Source organism: Alexandromys fortis, unplaced genomic scaffold, assembly GCF_014885135.2.
Source record: "Alexandromys fortis isolate MF-2015 unplaced genomic scaffold, M_Fortis_MF-2015_v1.1 scaffold_23, whole genome shotgun sequence".
NCBI classification, from domain to species: Eukaryota; Metazoa; Chordata; class Mammalia; order Rodentia; family Cricetidae; genus Alexandromys; species Alexandromys fortis.
The window spans coordinates 9564262-9582712 of NW_026067907.1; the positions used below are offsets into that span (position 1 = coordinate 9564262).

Genomic DNA, 18451 nt, shown 5'->3' on the forward strand with positions numbered 1-18451 from the left:
CAAGCTGATTTATACTTGAGTGTGGTGTTTTATTGTTGTCGAATGTCACTTATAAGACAGGGGCTTTGGGGAACCCTGCAGACTTTCTGATTTTTCCAAAGGTCGCTTGTTATATGACTGATCTCTGAGCACTTTTTCATCTTCAACCATCTGTATGTGTTGACATGTCCAGGACCACCGTGGCTGTAGGAAATGCCAGGGCCACGTGGTTAGCAATGCCAGAGAGGCACCACAGCTCCCCTCCCGCCTGACAGAGAACACCCATTTCCCCTCAAACCGAAATGTAGTTTACACCCAAGGGAGCTGATTGGCTGCCACCTTTGCACCGCCATCTTCAGGTGGCTGCCTTCTGTGTGTGCTTGGGCCTACCTGGTGTTCCATCTTGTTTTTCTGTGTCTATGCATGCCTCCCATCTTTCCCTCTTGGAAATGCATGTTTGTCACAGGAGACTAAGCTTTATCATCCCTTTAGCCCCAAACCCAGGCTTTCTGAAGAATTCCATCAGTATTAACCTGCTAACTCATTAAAGAAGGAGTCAAGCGAATGGCATCTCCTTTGTGCTCTCTGGCTTGTTGGTTGGGTGGCTATGTGACACGGGATTCTGGGTCTCTGCCCACCTCCAGATGACTGAAGGGCCATGGCAAATTAAGGATGTCTCTTCTGGAGACTGAGAACACAGTGAGAAGAGGCAGAAACATTGTGAAGTTCCGCCAAGTATTTGCCTTCCCTCTAAGAGAAATGTGAATGACAGGGATTGCCGGTAAAAGATTTTTTACACATATGTGTGGGTTTCCCTTTGATTAGTCAGCATAGTGAATTTCATCAACCCCAAATGCATGGTTACATGATAGTGTTTGCTTGTTTGTTTGTTTGGGAAGAGGGCCTAACCTTTACCTCTCTAGTCTGAGGCCATTTTCTGTCCATATCATTGTCTCATTAATTTATGCTGGGATTGCACACATCATGCAATTGATAAGATACTTTATAAATTCCAACTTAGTATTTTCTATATAAACATTTTTACCAATGTAGTTGAGTAAATTACGAAAATGGGAGACAAATTAGCTATTGTTTATTTTTTGTTTTTCTTGAGCAAAACAAAAACATTCAAGTTTTAATGACAATTGAAAACAGTGGTAACACTGTCCAAAGCACAATCCTCCTAATTATAATACAGAATGGGGTGGGTTCTGCTACCCTATTAGTCTTTAGAAAGCTACACTTCTGCTTGCCTAAGAGGTCATATGAAAAGTTTGAAATGCCACGAACAACACTGGTATAAGGCCACGAACTAATCCCATTGTCGTCTATTTCTCTTGCAAACTCGTCCTCTGACATGGAATGACTTATACTGTTGATCTCAGTAGTCTTTAGCCTCAGGGTTTGCTCACTATTCTAAACCACGTCATCAGCTAATGCTCGTAGTTACCAGATAACATAGCCACAGTCTATATTGTTGAGAAGATGCTTGATTTACACATGCAAGTGTTGTCTGTTCCTGTCTTAACACATGTGTATCTCATATGCACCTAAAATCCCTGAGGCCTTTTGTTGATATAGAATATTGCTTGAGAAATACCGCAAGAGAATCTCTGACCAATCCTTCCATTTCAAATTGGTTAACTGATAAATAACATGATTGATGGTACTCAGCAACATAAAAATTAATTTTACTCTACAATTGAATATGTGGTCAAATTTTCACATCTCCATCTTTTAAGGAGGTATCAGTTTGGTTCTTAAATGAAGTGTTTTGCTAATTCAATAGATATTTTGTTTGTAATAGAATAATATGAGCAATGGAAAAGTCTTTGTTTTAGCAAATGAGTTTGATGTTCAGTAGCAAGTCATTAAATCCAATCAATTCCCAGGATTCACAACTCCGTTTGTAAATAGAGACAAATAGATTTTTGATTTGACTTTATGGAACATGGTGGTTATACTTTGATCGAGCCTATAACTTAGTGTCATTGGGATGATGGGAGATCTGAGTACCAAGACAGACCAGAATGTGAACCATTTAACTAAGAAAAGTCTCTAGAAAGATCTGGAATGATAGGCAAGTGATTCAACAGACTCTCTCTGCTGTTGAAGTCTAAGGCAATACCCTGCCGTTTCCTGCTCCAATCTCAGGCGAAAGCAGTTTTAGCCTGACCGTCACAGAGCTCACTCTTGCTCTTTGGGTGGCTCTCCTTTGATCATAGTGCCTTCCATCTTATTTCCTCTCAATATTATAAAATACGACACAAGATCTTCCCCTTCTGAAGAGTCCCCTAAGCTGCCGTCCCTTCTGCGTGTTTAGGCACATTCTTCCTTCTTCGATCGTCACACTGGTGTTGACCCATCTATCCTTCAACACAACTTTGGGGTTTCATTTTTTACATTTAGTTGTTTATACGAAGGGAGCATGTCTGTGCCACAGGGCATATGTGGATTTCCTAAGAAAATGGGCAGAAGTCAGTTCTCCTCTTCCACTTGTGTGGATTCTGGGGGTCAAACCCAGGTCATCGGGCTCAGTGGCAGAGCCTTTCCTGCCAGGCCATCTCACAATCCCATTCTAGTGTGCTGTTACTGGTCCAACAATTTGGTTGTTCATGTCTGTGCCCCCAAAATGACTCTCCTGAAATAAAATGGTACCTGTTCCAGCATCCCCAACAACTAACCCCGTGGTCAGCACTTAGCATGAGTAAAGGATTATATATGGGGCAGGTCTTCCCACCTCAACTGACTTTGTCTAGAAATTCCCTCACAGACACCCAGAGAGCCATCTCCTGGGCAATTCTGCATCCTGTCAAGTGGAAAGTTAGTGTGAAGCATCCCTGCTGGGTTTCAGGAACTTCCTCTTTGAGAGACTACGAGGTCTGAACTTCAAAGTCTGATCATTGACACCCACACCCCTGCCTGGAGCTGTGAGCTCTTCCAGAGTCACAGCGAAGACTCCCTGGTTGGGTCTCCTGCTGTTACCACACACTGAGACTCAGTGCCTCCCTGCACAACTTCTTCCTTTAATCATGATCAGACGTCGGGACATTTGTTCTTTAATTTAACACAAATGCTATTCATGCATGCATGCATGTATATGTGTATCTATGCATGTGTATGTGTGTGTATCTATTGTGTGCATGTGCGTGTGTCTATGTGTGTGTGTGCAAGCAAGTTGTGCCAACAAGGCAGTGGTTGGTCAGCAACTTAGCCAAGTCCAGAGCTGGCCTCAGAAGCTCAGCTTGCTGAGCCACCAAGGAGCGGAAATGGACAATGGTGCCATGGAAGAGGTGGGGAAAGATATAAGGGGCAGCTGGATAGGGAACTGGCATTAGGAATGGAACTCACAAGTTAAAGAAGCTGCAGAGTGAGGAGAGAATTTTTAAAGACAGACAGACAGACAGACAGACACACACGCACACACACACACACACACACACACACGGTACAATTTGTTTCTCTCTAGGCACAAGCTCTCTGCTCCCATCCCTAAGGTATCCTTACTACTGTCCTCCTGAAGGCATCTATAGAATCTCTACTAGTGAATGCAGCTTTTGTTGTTGAACTTTAGGGTCTGCAACGCCGGGGTGGGGTCAGGGGGGTCAAAGATGCTGAAGCTGCTTCACTATCACTGTGGTCTGACCACCTGCCAAGTGCTGGCCCTTCAGTACCCCGCAGGGTAAACTCTGTTAAATTCCGAATGCCCCTCCTCCTTACTTTCCCTCCAATGTGCAGTCTAGTCTAGCGAAGGCTACTGTTTCCTTAGGCATGAAGCTAGCAAACCAAGAACTCCTTCTTTACTAGAGACCCCACCAGAGAGATCTCATGGGTGGTGCCTGGGGTAGGGAGATGACCAATCAGAGTCTCAGGTCCTGGCCCTAAGTGTGAGTGTCTGGCGAGCAATAAGAGCAAGTTCTTGCCCTTGGTGATGCAGAACTATGAGAAGCAGTATCCCTCCAGAGCCAGCAAATGCCTGTGTCTCAAATGTGTTCATGTTCTACAGAGATTTCTCCTGCCATCTTATTGAATTTTTGTTTGAAAATGAAGAGAGAAAAGTATTGGATTTCTCTTAATGTTTTTAAATCCCTCAAAAAGCAACTTGAGTCTACTTGATATATTTATCTGTCGATCTCGCTTAAATTCTTAACATAAATTACGGAGAAAATTGATGTTTGGTGTTTTTAAGCAAGTTTTTTAGAGAAAGATGAGATTTTATGTGCCGTGTATATTTCATTAACTCATAGAAAAAGGTGAAAGTGCAGTGTACCTTGGGAGTTAAAACCTTTATGACAGAGTGTCCATGGGTTAAAATCAGTGGAATAACCAGCTGTTCACTTAGGTTATTTTTAACAAAGTTCTCACTTTTTTCTCAAGCCTTTTACACATTAAATATACTAGAAGAGACAACAGGTTGGAATGCAATGCAAATTCTTAAGATTTATTCCAACTTTGCACTGGAGAAGTGGGTGTTTAGAGGACTGCTCAGCCATAATCATTGTCCCCTCTTTTGTGGGAATGGCGTGGCCAGTACCACAGCCGACCAGCTCACTTGGCTCCACATACACTCAGCTCAGGAACTCTTCAGACAGGTAGAGTCAGGGCTGTCCATGTGACCAGGGCTAAGAAAGGGCACAGATGCAGCAGCCTTGGAATTAGACCTGCTGGATGGTTGGAACAAAGAGGAACACACTTTACATTGTTGGCTCAGAGACAGGTGAGGGACTGAATCCCATCCGGGAGCCATAAAGCTCAGTAAACTGGTTCCTTGGAGGCTGGAGGAGAAACATGGATGAACTAGAGACCACACGTAAGCTCAAGGGATGGAGGCATGTGGTCAGAGGTACAGAGGCATCTAAGTCTCAAGAAAGTCTAACTCCTCCAGGATCCATGCCGTTTCCTAAGGATAAATATGGTGGAAAACGGGACGGGATGGGTGAGGCTGTGCTCTTCTGCAGTCAGTAGTACCACTGCCCGTGCGGCTAGCCGAGAGACAAACTGCTTGCTTGCCTTCGCTCCCTCCCTCCCTTTTTCTCCCCCTCCCTCCCCCTTCCTCCCTTCCCCTTCCTTTCTTTCCCCTCCCTCCCCTTCCCCCATCCATCCCTTCTTTTATTTCTTCCTTTCTCCTTCCCTTTCCTTCCCTTTTCTTCCCTTCCCTTTCCTTCCCTTTCTCTACTAGCCAAAACTGAGCTCATGAAACAAAGCAAACAGAAAACCCTTTCCACTGAGCGTTTTCCACCTTACTCTTGACTGTTTTCATCCGTGCAACAACAATAAAGCAACAAAAGAACAGTGAGATCAAAAGTCAGGAAAGCGGTTTAGGTTCAATCACAGAGAGCGCTTTCCTCCTGCCCTGTGGGGCCCACTGGATGGGGCCGGATGGAAATCCAGTCCTTACAACATATTTAGGTAAATGGTAACCATCTGTTGAGTTGGATCATCAGCTAATGCTGCCGCCACGACCCAGGGCAGCGCTGGGGCTGTGTTCGTCTCCGCATGTTCCTTGGTACAGCTCAAATGCATTTTAGAAAGCGCCACTTGCCGACCGGCAGGCTGTAATCACTGTAGCACGCTCACCTTGATCTACAGGGCACAATCATCTTCCCTCTGTCATATGAAATGCCTCTTCCAATAAAAGGCCAAAGAGCGAGAGGCAGCGTGTGGGCACCACACAGAAGGACGATAAGATCACGTCAGACGTTCCTGTGGTTTAGCAAACATTCACAAACAGGGGAAATTGGAATTGCTCATCCAATATGTCTCAACCTCTGTGGACTCAGCTAATAAAGTAACCATGGCAAAATTAATATGTGTAAGCCGGAGCACCTTTATGGCACTTACCAGGTTATTGCGTGGCAACGCTTGCAGCAAGGACTGTTCCCAGACTGCAAAAAGGAAAAATTCTTTTTCTTTTATTTAAAAAGATGGTGATGTCTCAAAATATTATAGAGAAAATTGTTTTTTTGGTGTCCAAATGAGTGCGCTCAGGCCTAAACCAACACTAAATGGGTCTCCATCAGTCTCACACACCGAAGGCAAAACAGACCTTGTTTTGCCGATATTTCCATCTGCACGCAAATCCCTTTTTCTCTACCCAAGGAAACACTGCATTATGATTAAGTGGATCTGGGTTTGTATTTCTATTGCTGCGGTTTTCTAATAGGTCAAGATAAGTTTGAATAAATGTATTAACCCATGCAAGCAGACATAGTCCTATCCATGTCTGTCTTTTCTCTGTAACTGAGACTCAGTAACTGTGGCCAAGTATTGTATTCCTGGATAGTGCCATGGACCGATTCCACTTGAGTTCTTTATGAAACATCATCCCTAGTAGCGTAGGACCGGCCTCTCCCTCAGCTCTCCGCACCTGGGTGCTGCTGCCGCTGCCATGCAGAGTCAGTACGAGGCTAGACTACCGCTGGGGAGAAGCTGACCCGCTAGACTACCATGGGGAAGAGCCTCACCCGCACCTGGCTTGGATTTACTCGGGCCATGAAGAGGTGTCACATCTGAGACGTCCCTGAAGTTCTGTCTCTGTCCTTTGCAGACACCAGGGGACATTCCTGAGCCACCCCTAGCCTTCAGCATTCCCCTAAGTGTATGCTGAGATCCTCAAGCCTCTTTCTATGTTTGTCAGAAACTGATCTTTTGTTTCCAGAACAGGACATTGAGTTGAGTTGAGCCCCCATGTCCACGTGTAGGCACAGCAGGGACAGCGGGGTCATGGACGGCCAGCTCTCCATCGCTGAGTCCATGGGTTAATCTGACCCCTAACGTGGTGTCGCTTCTTCTTTCTTGTCCATCCCACAAGTAACTAACATTGCTCAAAGGCCAAGAGCACTTGAGTCAAATTCTGGAATTCTAACTTGGTTAGTGCTGTAGCCTTTTACTTTAGATGATAAGCAGTTCTTAATTGATGTGTATGTGGAATGTGTGTGTGAGGTGGCCAGACCAATATTGGTTTCTTCCTAAGTCGCCTCTACCTTATTTCTGGAAACAGGTTCTCTCAGTAGACTGGCTAGCCAGTGAATCCCAGGGACCCTCCTAGCTGTATGTTCCTAGTGCTGGAATTGCATGCCAGCTTTTACATGGGTGCTGGGGGCAGAACTCAGGTCCCCACACTTAGCAATCACCCGAGTTGGTGATGATGATGATCACAATTACTATTATCATTATTGCTTCAACATTTAATCTTGCCAAGCATGGTGACATACACCTCTAACCCCAATACTCAGAAGACAGAGGCAGGTGGATTTCTGTGAGTTCTAGGCCACCCATGGCTATATCATCAAACCCTATACAAGAAAGAAAGAAATTAACCTAAGTCCCAAGTCCTGGGGATCAGAAGTAAAGTCCTAGAAGCTGTCTCACAGTGGCTAAATCAGGGTAGTAACCATCCGTGTCCTACAAAAGCAGTAGGATGTGACAACCAAACATTGCCACAGAGGCTTACGAGGGCTCAGCACTGTCACTAGTGGTCTTAAATTTGACTTCCTGGCCTCATCTGTGTGTTTACCCAGTGACTCACAAAGATGATTTCAGTGCCACGCGTGGCTTCAAATAAATCCCAAGTGTCTGATCAGGAGCCTTCTCCACCTCATGTCACAGAACAAAGGAAGGCTGCGCACTTGCTACTGTTCATTCCATCCTATACTCTGTCTGAGTCTGTCCTTCTTGGTAGATCCTTCTCTGAGGAGAAGTTCCTCTCCTGGGTCTCGTCTTTAATTCTTCCCGCTGCATTTGGTTTGTGCAGAGTGAGTTTGTGATATTTTTCTAAGAGTGTAATCTAGGATCTACCACAAATGATCAGCATCTTCTGTTGAATTGGACCTAAAATGTGACCTTTAGGAATACATTCTGGATACTGGGGACACTGCATGCAGTGCCCAGCTACTGTACAGTAACTGATGACCTCTATCCTGGGAGCAAGCTGCCTTGTTTGCCCTTGTCGCTATTCCCTGAGTTGAAGCCCTGCTGTGTGCCGTCTGTGCTGTAGAGAAGACTCCTCACCTCATCCCTGCGGGGCCAGTGAGACCCAACACAAGCCCCAGGCATGAGAAGCCCAACCACAGCAGCAGTGGATACCACAAAATGTGAACTCCTGCTTCCTTTCCCAACATGTCCGTCCTGCAGAGATACCAGCCCATCGGGGTGACACACTAAGTCTTCAGAACCTCAGTGTGGTCTTTAGGGAGAGTGAAGTGGATAATGTGGAGTGAAGTGTGTTTTAGACAACACCGGTGTTAGAGCGTGAGATCTTAGTATTGGCAAACAGTGTGTCTCAGCCCCTGAGAAATCGCATAGCGATAAAAGCTGCTGGGCTTTAATAGAGGGAAATAAATGGCTACACAGCTGTTCTGAGTGGCCAGCTAGGAAAAAAACTAATTGTTCGCGTGTTGGTGGGGAGGCAAGGGGGCTTCATCTTCTGCCATTGATGCTTTTAAGCACCATTTCTGTTTTCTAAACTACATTTTCCAACAAACAGTATTGATTTCATACATTTCATCATTTATAATTGAACTAAGTAAACCAGGACGTCATTTTGCCAGAGGATGTTAAAGAAAGATTATTCTGGTTTTATCTTTGAACGTCAACTTTGGAGGCACGTTTTAATGCAAATCAATTCCATAAACTATTTCTGTTAACCGTTGGGTTTGTAAACCATCGCCTTTTCAAAATGTCCATTTCTGTCTGAATTATTATTACTGCCTGAAGTGAAATATATCATTTAGCAGGTTATCAGATTTGGGATGCTTTTGATGTAGCCACAAAGGACCCCCATTGAGCATGGCTTTGTTTCTCAGAAAGCAGCTGACCCAGCCAGGCCATCACATACAAAGGAAGGTATTGGTGGTTCTGAGGTGAAGAAAGGCAGGATCCCATTTCCTGGAGCCCCCACCCAGTCTTCTGTTCTTTGTCTGTCTTCCTCCTTGCTATCTCATTCGATCTCTGCTTCCTAAGCCTTCATTCCAAACACAAACACACTCACATGTGAGCGCACGTGCACACGCACACACAAACACAGAAACATGCACGCACTTGCTCACACACATGCATGCACACACACACAAACACACACACACCACTAACTCTCTGTTCTGCTGAACTCCCAGCCAGCAGATATGCCGGGGCCCTTGGGCCTTTTTAAGGAAAAACATCCAAGGCAACTCTTGACCTAGCCCCTGAGCATTGTCTTTTCCACCTCAATTCCTATATCCAAGGAAATGAGAGCATCTTCCTCTTCGCCTCCTATCCACAGCCACATCCTACAGAAACAAAGAGCCCTCTTCCTCATCCCCATGAGTCTGTCCCCCTCAGGACTCCGGAGGCCTGTCACCTAGGAAGCAACAGTTGCCCTACAAAGTCCTCCACAGCAAAGGACAGGCTGTCTACATCTGTGAAGCAGATACAAAGGTCCTTACAACTGTTTCTTTGATAATGGCCAAGGATCCAAATTAAAATGCAGGACAATGATGGGGAGGTCCAAGCTCTGAGAGTATAGTCATCTGGCATCCTGCCTCCAGCCAGGAAGCCGCTTCCCTTCTAGGAGACCAGCCTTTTGATGTGGTGAGAACCCCCGGGAGGTCAGTGGACGTGTACCTTAAGGAACCCATGCAAGGGGTCCCTTCTGGGCTGGAGAAGGCGTTGCCCTTTCTGCCTTCCATGAGCCATCCTAGAGAAACACAGCACAGCTGCTGTTGGAAGCCATTCTTCTAGAGACACCTTACTCCCTGTTTGAGGTCAACTCTGACCTCCTTTTCCCCCTAAAACCCTTCAGTTCTGCCTTTGTTTACGGTTTGTCTCTGGACTTAGTTCATGAACCTGTGACAAGAAAAAAAAAGTAATATTGCTAAAAGCATTAAATGTCGAGAATTGCAATGTAGTTTGGCTCTTCTACCGTATGTGCTTCTATCCTCCATAGCATAAGGTGCTAAATCAACGGCTCTGGTCATGGCTGTACCTGCATGAACACAGAGTGAAACACAGGGCTCGGCTCAGAGCACAGCCAGAGTCGGAGAGTGCCAGGCCCCATGAGCTCCTGGTAGGCGGAAGCTCCTGAGCAGCTGGCAGGCCCAGCTAAGTCTGCGAGCCTCTGGTCAAAGCTACACTCTTCCCATTAGCTCCTCCAGCCTGTGACTTCCGTGCAACCCATCCCAGAAGTTGCCACTGTCCCATCTCATTTGTGAACCAAGGAAATGTATCTCCATCTCTCCAGCCCCATCCAGATCAAGAAAAACTCTTGCTGTTTCTGTCTGCTATGAAATTGCTTTGTTCTGCTTTGTCTTGTGCGGTAAGCAAGCTCCTCTGAAAAAGCAGATTCCTGTCAGGTGGAAACTCAGAGTTCTGGTACAGTTTGCCATCTCTCCCCTGGGGATCCCACCAACTTTTCAGTAAAGTCAAAGATTGCCCCATGCCCCAAACCCTCTCTGAGAGGCAGCCACCTCCACACTCCACAGAATGGCAGCTGGTACCACATTTCTCTCTGCTCTGCAGAGGGTAGAGTAATAACAACAAGGAAGGGATGCTGGTGCCAGGCGGAGAGCTTGCCGAGTGTCGCATGGATAGTGGAGAGGCCACCACCATCATGTGCCCTACAAGAAAACATTCCCTTTTGTGTTCCATTCAGCTGTGGTTGAGAATCAAAGAAGGCTTTGGTACCCACTATTGTGCACAGAGATGGTGCTCACAGTCAGGCGGCTGAGGTCTGCTCAAGCACCGTGTTGCGTTTATTCAGTATCTTCACAACATTGAATGAGGGTGTGTTTGCTTTGTAGGTATTTGGGGGGCAGTGCTAGGGTTTGGTTTTGTTTTGTATGTACTTTGTCAAAAGAAATCTTATTGTCAATCCTCTATTATTTGAATATTTTCGCAGTACGATCTATTATAGTAGAAACTCATTCTTCTAAGAGGCGGCACTTCTCTCCCCTGCTCACCCATCCAGAAGCGACCTCTCCCCTGCATTCCTGTCCAAAAATGGCCTCTTCCCCACATTCCTGTCCAGAAGCGGCCTCTCCCCTGCATTCCTGTCCAGAAGTGACCTCTCCCCTGCACTCCTGTCCAGAAGCGGCCTCTCCCCTGCACTCCTGTCCAGAAGCGACCACTCCCCTGCATTCCTCTCCAGGAGTGGCCTCTTCCCCCCCCCCCCACGCATTCCTGTCCAGAAGTGGCCTCTCCTCACTCTCCTGTCCAGCAGCAGCCTCTCCCCTGCACTCCATCCTCTGCTTGTCTGGATGTGGCAATGGGTGAGCAGTCACTTCATCCCACTAAGCCATGCACCCCTTGTTTCCAAGAGAAATCTAAATCTAATCAAAAGCTCCCTGACATCTGACAACTTCCAGGTTTCTGAATAGTCTTGACTGAGCTAAGGCGCAGGCTCCCTTCCAGGGAAAGTGCTCAGCCGTCTGCCAGTGCAAGGCAACACTGGGGCCCAGCTTGTTTGTGACCCACATTTTTGGCATAGGTGATCCTTTAGCTGCAATAGAAAAACAAAACCATAATATATTGGTAATGATGTGTGGCTACAAACTAATTATCAGCTGAAACGTTAGGGGGTCTTATCCAGCCTGCTCACCACCTCTCGAGGAAGGTGGAGGCAACAGTGCTGTGTCTGCTTCATAGAATTCCACATCGCGATGAAGAACCAAGCGTGCAGAGCCCTTGCCAAGGACTCTGCAGCTCCGGCTCTGCCTTGAGGAGCTTTGTGCCTGCCCAGGCAGCACCTGTGACTTGGCCATATCCCTGCCTCGGCATCTTAGCAGACCCTGAGCTGGTTGCTTACATCAGTCTAAGGTCATCTTCAGCCTGTGACTCCAGTGTCGTAGGCTGTGCCAGTTACGCTCTACAGCTTTCTGCTGCTCGCCACAGCTCAGGAGATCTTCGTCCCAGTGCACAAGGGACAAGGGACGGGGGTGCCTAAGTCCCGTAACTGGCCCATCCTAACCCTCATCTATAGAGCAACGCAGCAGGTTAAATTTCCAAAGAGCAGTAAGCGGCTCCTTCCCTCCCTGCAGTATAAGATAGTCTTGTGTGCATGGGCATCGCAGTCGGCGGCTGGCTCCATGTCCAGTGGTGACCTATAAAGCTGTTCTGCCCAGTGGGATCACAGCCATCATAGGTTGCGTGAGTACCACTCAGACACCCCATGTAAGTAAGCCACTTCACGGTGCACTCCCCAGAATGTTGCCATCCTTGAGCAGTGTATGACCGCCCTATAAACACCAAGCAATCAGGACGTCTGAGGCGCCCTCACAGTTAGTTACTACGGGTCACGCGCGGTGAGAGTCCGGGCAGAACCGTTCGTTATACTTTAGTAGCTGTGCGGCCTCCGGTCAGTCACCTCACCATCATCGTTTCTTAAAACTCAGAAACAACCACAGTCATGATCTCAAGTCTCTTGTGAGGTAGACATTGTGCACGCGACTGGTGTCGCAGGCTAAAATGTGCCGTGGTGGGGAAGCCGCTGCAAAGACCATCACAACTCATTCACTCATTCCTTCCCTCTCCAGTCAAAAGTGCCCACTCCACCTGTCCCCTCCCAGGGACCCCATGAGGCAGGCTCCCCTCCACTTCCTCTGGCACAGCTGCAGCATGGAGTCAGTGCCTGCCAGCATCAGACAGGCCTTGTTTCTGGGAGCCCAGGAAACTTCCCTTCTCTCGCCGCGTAACTCCAAGAAGCAAGTTCTGTCCAGCGACCATGCCCTGGCTCTTCTCTCCAGGACATCAGATGGTAAACGCTGACAGGGATCACCAGGGGTGGGTGATTCAGAGTGGGAACACTGAGTGAGGAGCAATACCTGAGGTGAGCCTGAAGGTTGGAGGGACCGAGCCTTGTGAGCTCAGAGACAGACAGGTTCCAAGCAGGGGACAACTACAAAGCCCAGCACAGACAGCTTGCATATTTGGGGAACAAATAAGAGACCCTTTATACAGACAGAAACTGGAGCCTGGGGGTGGGGCAGAGAATGAGGCAGGTGTGGTTTAGCCAAGGCTCTCCCATTGCTGAACAGACCTGGCAGAGGGAAACAGATGAGCCTGGGGCAGCCCTGTCCCTAGACCCTGCACTTCCCCACCCAGCTGTCTGCTTCCCTGTGTTATGTACACGCCCACTCCATTTCTTCCCCGCCCCCACCATGCTAACCTGGTTTTCCTCTAGATCCTTTCTATATTTTTATTCATTCTACATATACGTGGGATCTTAGAAGTGGGATCCTAGGCCAGGCAGTAGTGGCACACACCCTCAATCCCAGCACTTGGAGGCAGAGACAGGCAGATCTCTGTGAGTTCGAAGCCAACCTGGTCTACAAGAGCTAGTTCCAGGATAGCCAGGGCTGTTACACAGAGAAACCCTGTCTCAAAAAAATAACAAAACACCAAAAATAAATAAATAAATAAAAAATAAAGGAATCCTAGAAGTGAGATTCTGCAATATTTACTTTATAACTGGCTCACCTCAGCATATATCCTCCAGGCCAATGTAAGGATAGTGTTACTTTTTAAGACTGAATAATATTTCATTTTATATATATATATAATATAAAACTGATAAATATCGGTTTTTTTCCACTCATGCCTAAATGGACAGGGCATTCACATATTTTTGCCATTGTGGCTATTGCTGGATGAACGTGAAGCCTTAGACTTTTCCTGAGGCCCCGATTTCATTTGGCAGATGGGGATTCAGCAGCACTGAGCAGCTCTGTCTTCTGTTTCTGTAGGAACTCTCCGATCCCAGTGCTCTGTATAGCACCGGCCTATGCCTACCAACCCTCAAAGCTCCTTGGTCCATGTGTTGTGGCAGGACCTGCAGCAGACTCGCCTTCATCTTTCTCTCACAAGTTCAGCCTTTAGTTAAAAACTGGTGGTCCTGGAGCTGTGTAGCAGCTTGGCGCCAAAAGTTCTAGAACATAAAAACAGCCCAGTCAGTATTTTATTCACCAGTGACATAGGAAGGGAACAGGTGGGATCCCCAAATGTCTGATGACAGTGCAGCCATCCACACAACCCAGTACCATCTCTTTCAGTTCCGGGGGGCTGGCTTTGAGACTCCCTAAGGACTCCCCAGCTTTCTGGTTGACCCCATACCTCTGCTGCTGATGTTTGCCAAGGCTCTGATCCATGCGCTGGTGCTTTGGGCCGCTGGAGAGAGTCCAGCTCCTAGCAGGAGGAAAGATGATGTGTAATAGCCTGGGGTGAGGAGGCCAGGAGGGGGTTAGCTCCTGTGCGTGCGCGCACGTGTGTGTGCGTGTGCGCACATGTGTGTGTGTGTGCGCACGTGTGTGTGTGTGTGTGTCTTTGGGGAATGGATTAACACATGTATTCAAGGGCGATGTGTATGTGGGTGTGTATGCATGCTTCTTCTCCATCACTGGTACAGCCCATTTTGATTTCAGAAACATCAGAAAACATAACCTGCTAAAAGAAGCCAGAAGGGGGAAGTTTATGGCAGTTCTAAGAAACATCCTGTTGGTCGGGATCTGAAACCATTTTGTAGTTTCTGAACAAATGGAAATTTTTTTAAAATTTCAGGACAGCTGTTTAAATCTCTGTGTAAACACTGGAGATTTTAGAGGTGGGAGGAACGTCAGATTGTCTCTCCAAAGCCACCTCATTTACAGGACAGGAAACAGAGGCCCAGGAAGTGGCCTCGCTCTAGAACAGTAGCAAACCATCTCCCAGTTAAAGCCGTCTGCACCCTGGCCCGGCCTGACCAGACTCTCCATTTAGAAGCATGATGCGTGTTCACAGGCCCAGAGTAACAGGAGAAGAGGGTAACAACACAAAACCACCTCCCCTTGCCAGGTGCCTCCCTGAGCCAGAAATTCTACCCTTAGGTCATCCCTCTCTCCTCCAGAGCTGAGGAGACAGGGGGCAGAGCCACGAAGGCAGGGGTTTCACATGCCACCCTGCCCACCTCCCCGATAAACTGATCCATTGTTGTTCCCCTACACTCAGTCTTGAAGGACAAAGCAGTTGTGTAGGGCTCCCCGATGTCAGCACATAGTCTGGGTTCCTCAGCTCGGGGTGGGGGAGCGTGTGGGCTCAGGGACTGCGAATTGCTCTGCTCAAGGTCACTGAAAAGGTTGTGCAGACAGCGTGAACAGGCGGCACCTCTGCTCAGCCTGGATCCGCTGCAAGCCAGGGGATGCCGTTGACAGGAGCAGCCCCACCTGCTTTCTGGGCGCCTGTGAAGCCGGAGCAATCAGAGCAGAGATGAGCCCCAGCCTCCCACGTTGCCTGGGGCCCTGGTTTTCTTAATATGTTCTTTTCCAGTCAGCTACATAATTACACAAACCACAGGCTTCCTCAGGCAGGATCCCATTCCAATCAGGGCGAAACCTGGGCTTCACCCCGGGTTGCAGTGCAAACTAAAGAGCTTGTCACACGGAGAAGTTAGTTGCATCACCTAGATGTAAATCCGGCATCCTCCAAGGACCCGGGACCCTGTGTCTGTGCCCCTGGCAACACCCAGAAGTCCCGGCTTTTCCTGGCCACAGCCTTAATGCCGTGCAGATGCGACTGCTTTCGGGGTATGAGGAAGGGGGAGTGAGCACGGAAAAAGGAAGGGCCACCAGTGCACAGGGTAGAGCCAGTTCCAGGAGATCTGCCCAGCCCAGTGTAGCCAAAGGGTGTGGAGAAGGATGCCAGGCAGGCAGGTGACTCTCCAGGTTCAGAGGTGGCTGCTGAGTGGTGGCCACTGACCGCCTTGAGGTCACCAACATGGTCCCCTGGGCAAGAGTAAACCCAGGCGTTGAAGAGGGAGCTGGGCTTGGCTGATGGCGTGCACATCCTGACAGGAGGTCAGTGGGGGAAGATGAGACCCCGAGACTTGGGGTAGGGCCTGCAGCCAGGCACTCTGATCCCACTAAGGTTTTGGTTTCTGAGCGGCAGAACTGATCACTGTTAACTGTGAAACTTGCCATCCTGCTTCTGGGCTTCAGGACCCGTCCTCTCTGGTAGAGCACAGTATTGCACTCTAGGATTTGAAGGTCCTTAAATGTTAAACCAGTCTTCATTTAGCTGACAGGAGGGCTATGTATCTAAAATTAAGTTTTGCTCTAATATGCTGTATCTCAAAATCATGTATCAGCTAATCTTCCCCCACTGATTCTAAACGCCTGCTTTATCATCTGCTGGATCCCAGCTCCTTGTTCAGTGTCTTTGTGTTCAACAAACACTGAGCCCTGTCCTCCTAAGGATGCTGTTCTGGGGTGCAGGGTGCAGCAGAAAGCAAAGCCAGCTCCCATCTGCATCTGCAGAGCAGCCACGGCCTCCTGTTTGAAGCTATCCATTGGAACCTGGAGTCAGGAATTCACCCAACCTTCCTTTCCTAAAATTTATCAGTAGTCAATAGTTCAAAGGTAAAGGGCACGGCCCTATGAGCCCCACCCCTTTCTTAACTGTTTGTAAATTGCCTTGAAGGGTCCTGTCAGGCTGTGACTTACTGATTACAATGCTTGTCTGGGTCTAAGGAACGGCTTTCCCCAGTCCTGTCCCCTAGTCTTACATTTGTCCCGCCCACTCTTCCTCAGGGCCCCAGGGCTTAGAAGGGCTGGACTCTCACGGTTGGGCCCACATCCATTGCTTAATTTATGCATCTTGTACAGCCCCGAGTCTCCACAGATGCTGGGATGAGCGGCTTCCCTGTTGAAGGCTAGGATGCGCTTTTGTCAGCAGTGGAAACACGGGTGATCAGAAGGCATTTGCTGCTGCATCCCTTCGGTTAACCACTGGAAATACATTCCCACATGGACCCACTCCCTCCCCATGCCTGAGCTGTTAGCCCGGCTCACAGTTCCAGGCTTTGATGCCCCTGCCCCTGTGGAGTGGGTCTTGAATCCTTTCAGAGAATAGTTGGTTCTCTCTCTACAGTCAAGCTGCTGTTGCAGAGAAGGGCACAGCCTGTTCCGACTGGTTTCCTTACACTCTTTTTTCCTAGTTAGTTCTCCCCCTCCCCATGCCACGCCCTCATCTCCACAACCCTCCACCTCTGTCCTTCTACTTTTTAAAATCTATGTTGTACTATCTATCCCCTCTCCCTGCAGACCCCCCACCACCACCCTATACCAACCCCTGCCCATTCTCTGGCTTTTGCACAATATTCACATTGGACACGCTGTACGGAGCTGACACTAGGGTCCTCATGAGAAAGAACATGCAGTGCCCATTACAGAGCTTAGAATAATCTTTTCCCTGCAAATCTTACGGTTTCGTGTTTCCTTCCAGCTGAGTCATATCGTGTGAATATGTACCACATCTTCACTACCCACTCGCCAGTGGCAAATAGCTGTGGGCACGGATGGGCAGGTATCCCTGTGGTGGGACAGCCTTTGGGGAAAAGCCCAGGGGTGCTAGGTCTGGCGTGCATGGTAGTTTTATTTTTAATCGTTTGAGACCTATCCAGAGCAATTTCCAAAGTGTCTGTCTGTACTCGTTCACAACCAACACATCCGTCACACCAGCGTTTATTGTTCCTGGTGTCCCCGGTGATGGGCATTCTGCCTGGGGAAAGAGAAATCTTACATTGACTTTAGTTGGCACTTCCTAATGCCTGCTGATGCTGAACACGTTTTTAAAAGTGTTTCCTAGCCATTTGTATTTCTTCTTTTGAGAACTTTCTACTTAGTTATGTAGCACATTTTTAAAATCTGAATTGTTTGTTCTCTTCTGTTTAGGGTTTTGAGTTCTTTGTATATCCTAAACTCTGATCCTCTGTCAAATGGAGAGTCAGAAAAGACCTGCTCCCATTCTGTGGGTGCCTCCACTCTTGATTGACAGCTCCCTTTCCTTTGCCATTTCATCTCGTGAGATCCATTGTTGATTGCTATTCTAATCTCCTATACTGGCTTGTACCTATGTGCCTAAAGGTCCACTTTTTCCTTTAGTATTTTTGGGGTGTGAGGATACCTCTTTTTTGGGAGGAAGGTGGCATAGAGAGTTACAGGTAACTTGTTTGGAACTCACTTTGTAGTTAGGATGATCTTGAAATCCTGGTTCTCCTGCCTGCACCTCCGCGTTGCTGGGGTTGCAGTCTTGTACCCCACACCCAGCTCCCTGAGAGCCCTTTCCAAAGTAGGTCACATCCACAGGACTCGGGCAGGACTTGGAATGAGGACTCACGTCAGGAACTTGCACACAGAAGTAAGTTGGTCCATCCATCCTCGGGAGGTAGGGGAAATCAGAGACCACTTAGGAAGTCATCCCGAGGGCTGGGGTTTGCTAAACAAGTCCGCAGCGGCAACAGTAGCAGGCAAGAGTGGCACCTACAAAAGACACAGCAGAAGGAGATGCACCGGTAAACACACGAACACATGCTCGACACTCTCAGCCACGAGGGAGATCCCATCTCACCCTAGTCAGAAAACAAGCCAGGGCTGGTGAGGGTGCCAGACAAGGAGCCTCACCGGGCCCACTGGTAGGAATGTGTGCTTCAAGGCCACCATGGAAACCAATAGGGAAGTTCTGCCAGAAGGTG

At 48.0% G+C, this 18451-nt stretch overlaps 1 protein-coding gene across 1 annotated transcript in view; it reads left to right on the forward strand.

Annotated features, from left to right (window-relative positions):
• Pacrg (parkin coregulated) overlaps positions 1-18451 on the forward strand; it is a 420955-nt gene that overhangs the window by 360592 nt on the left and 41912 nt on the right. The gene's annotated exons all lie outside the window — the stretch shown is intronic.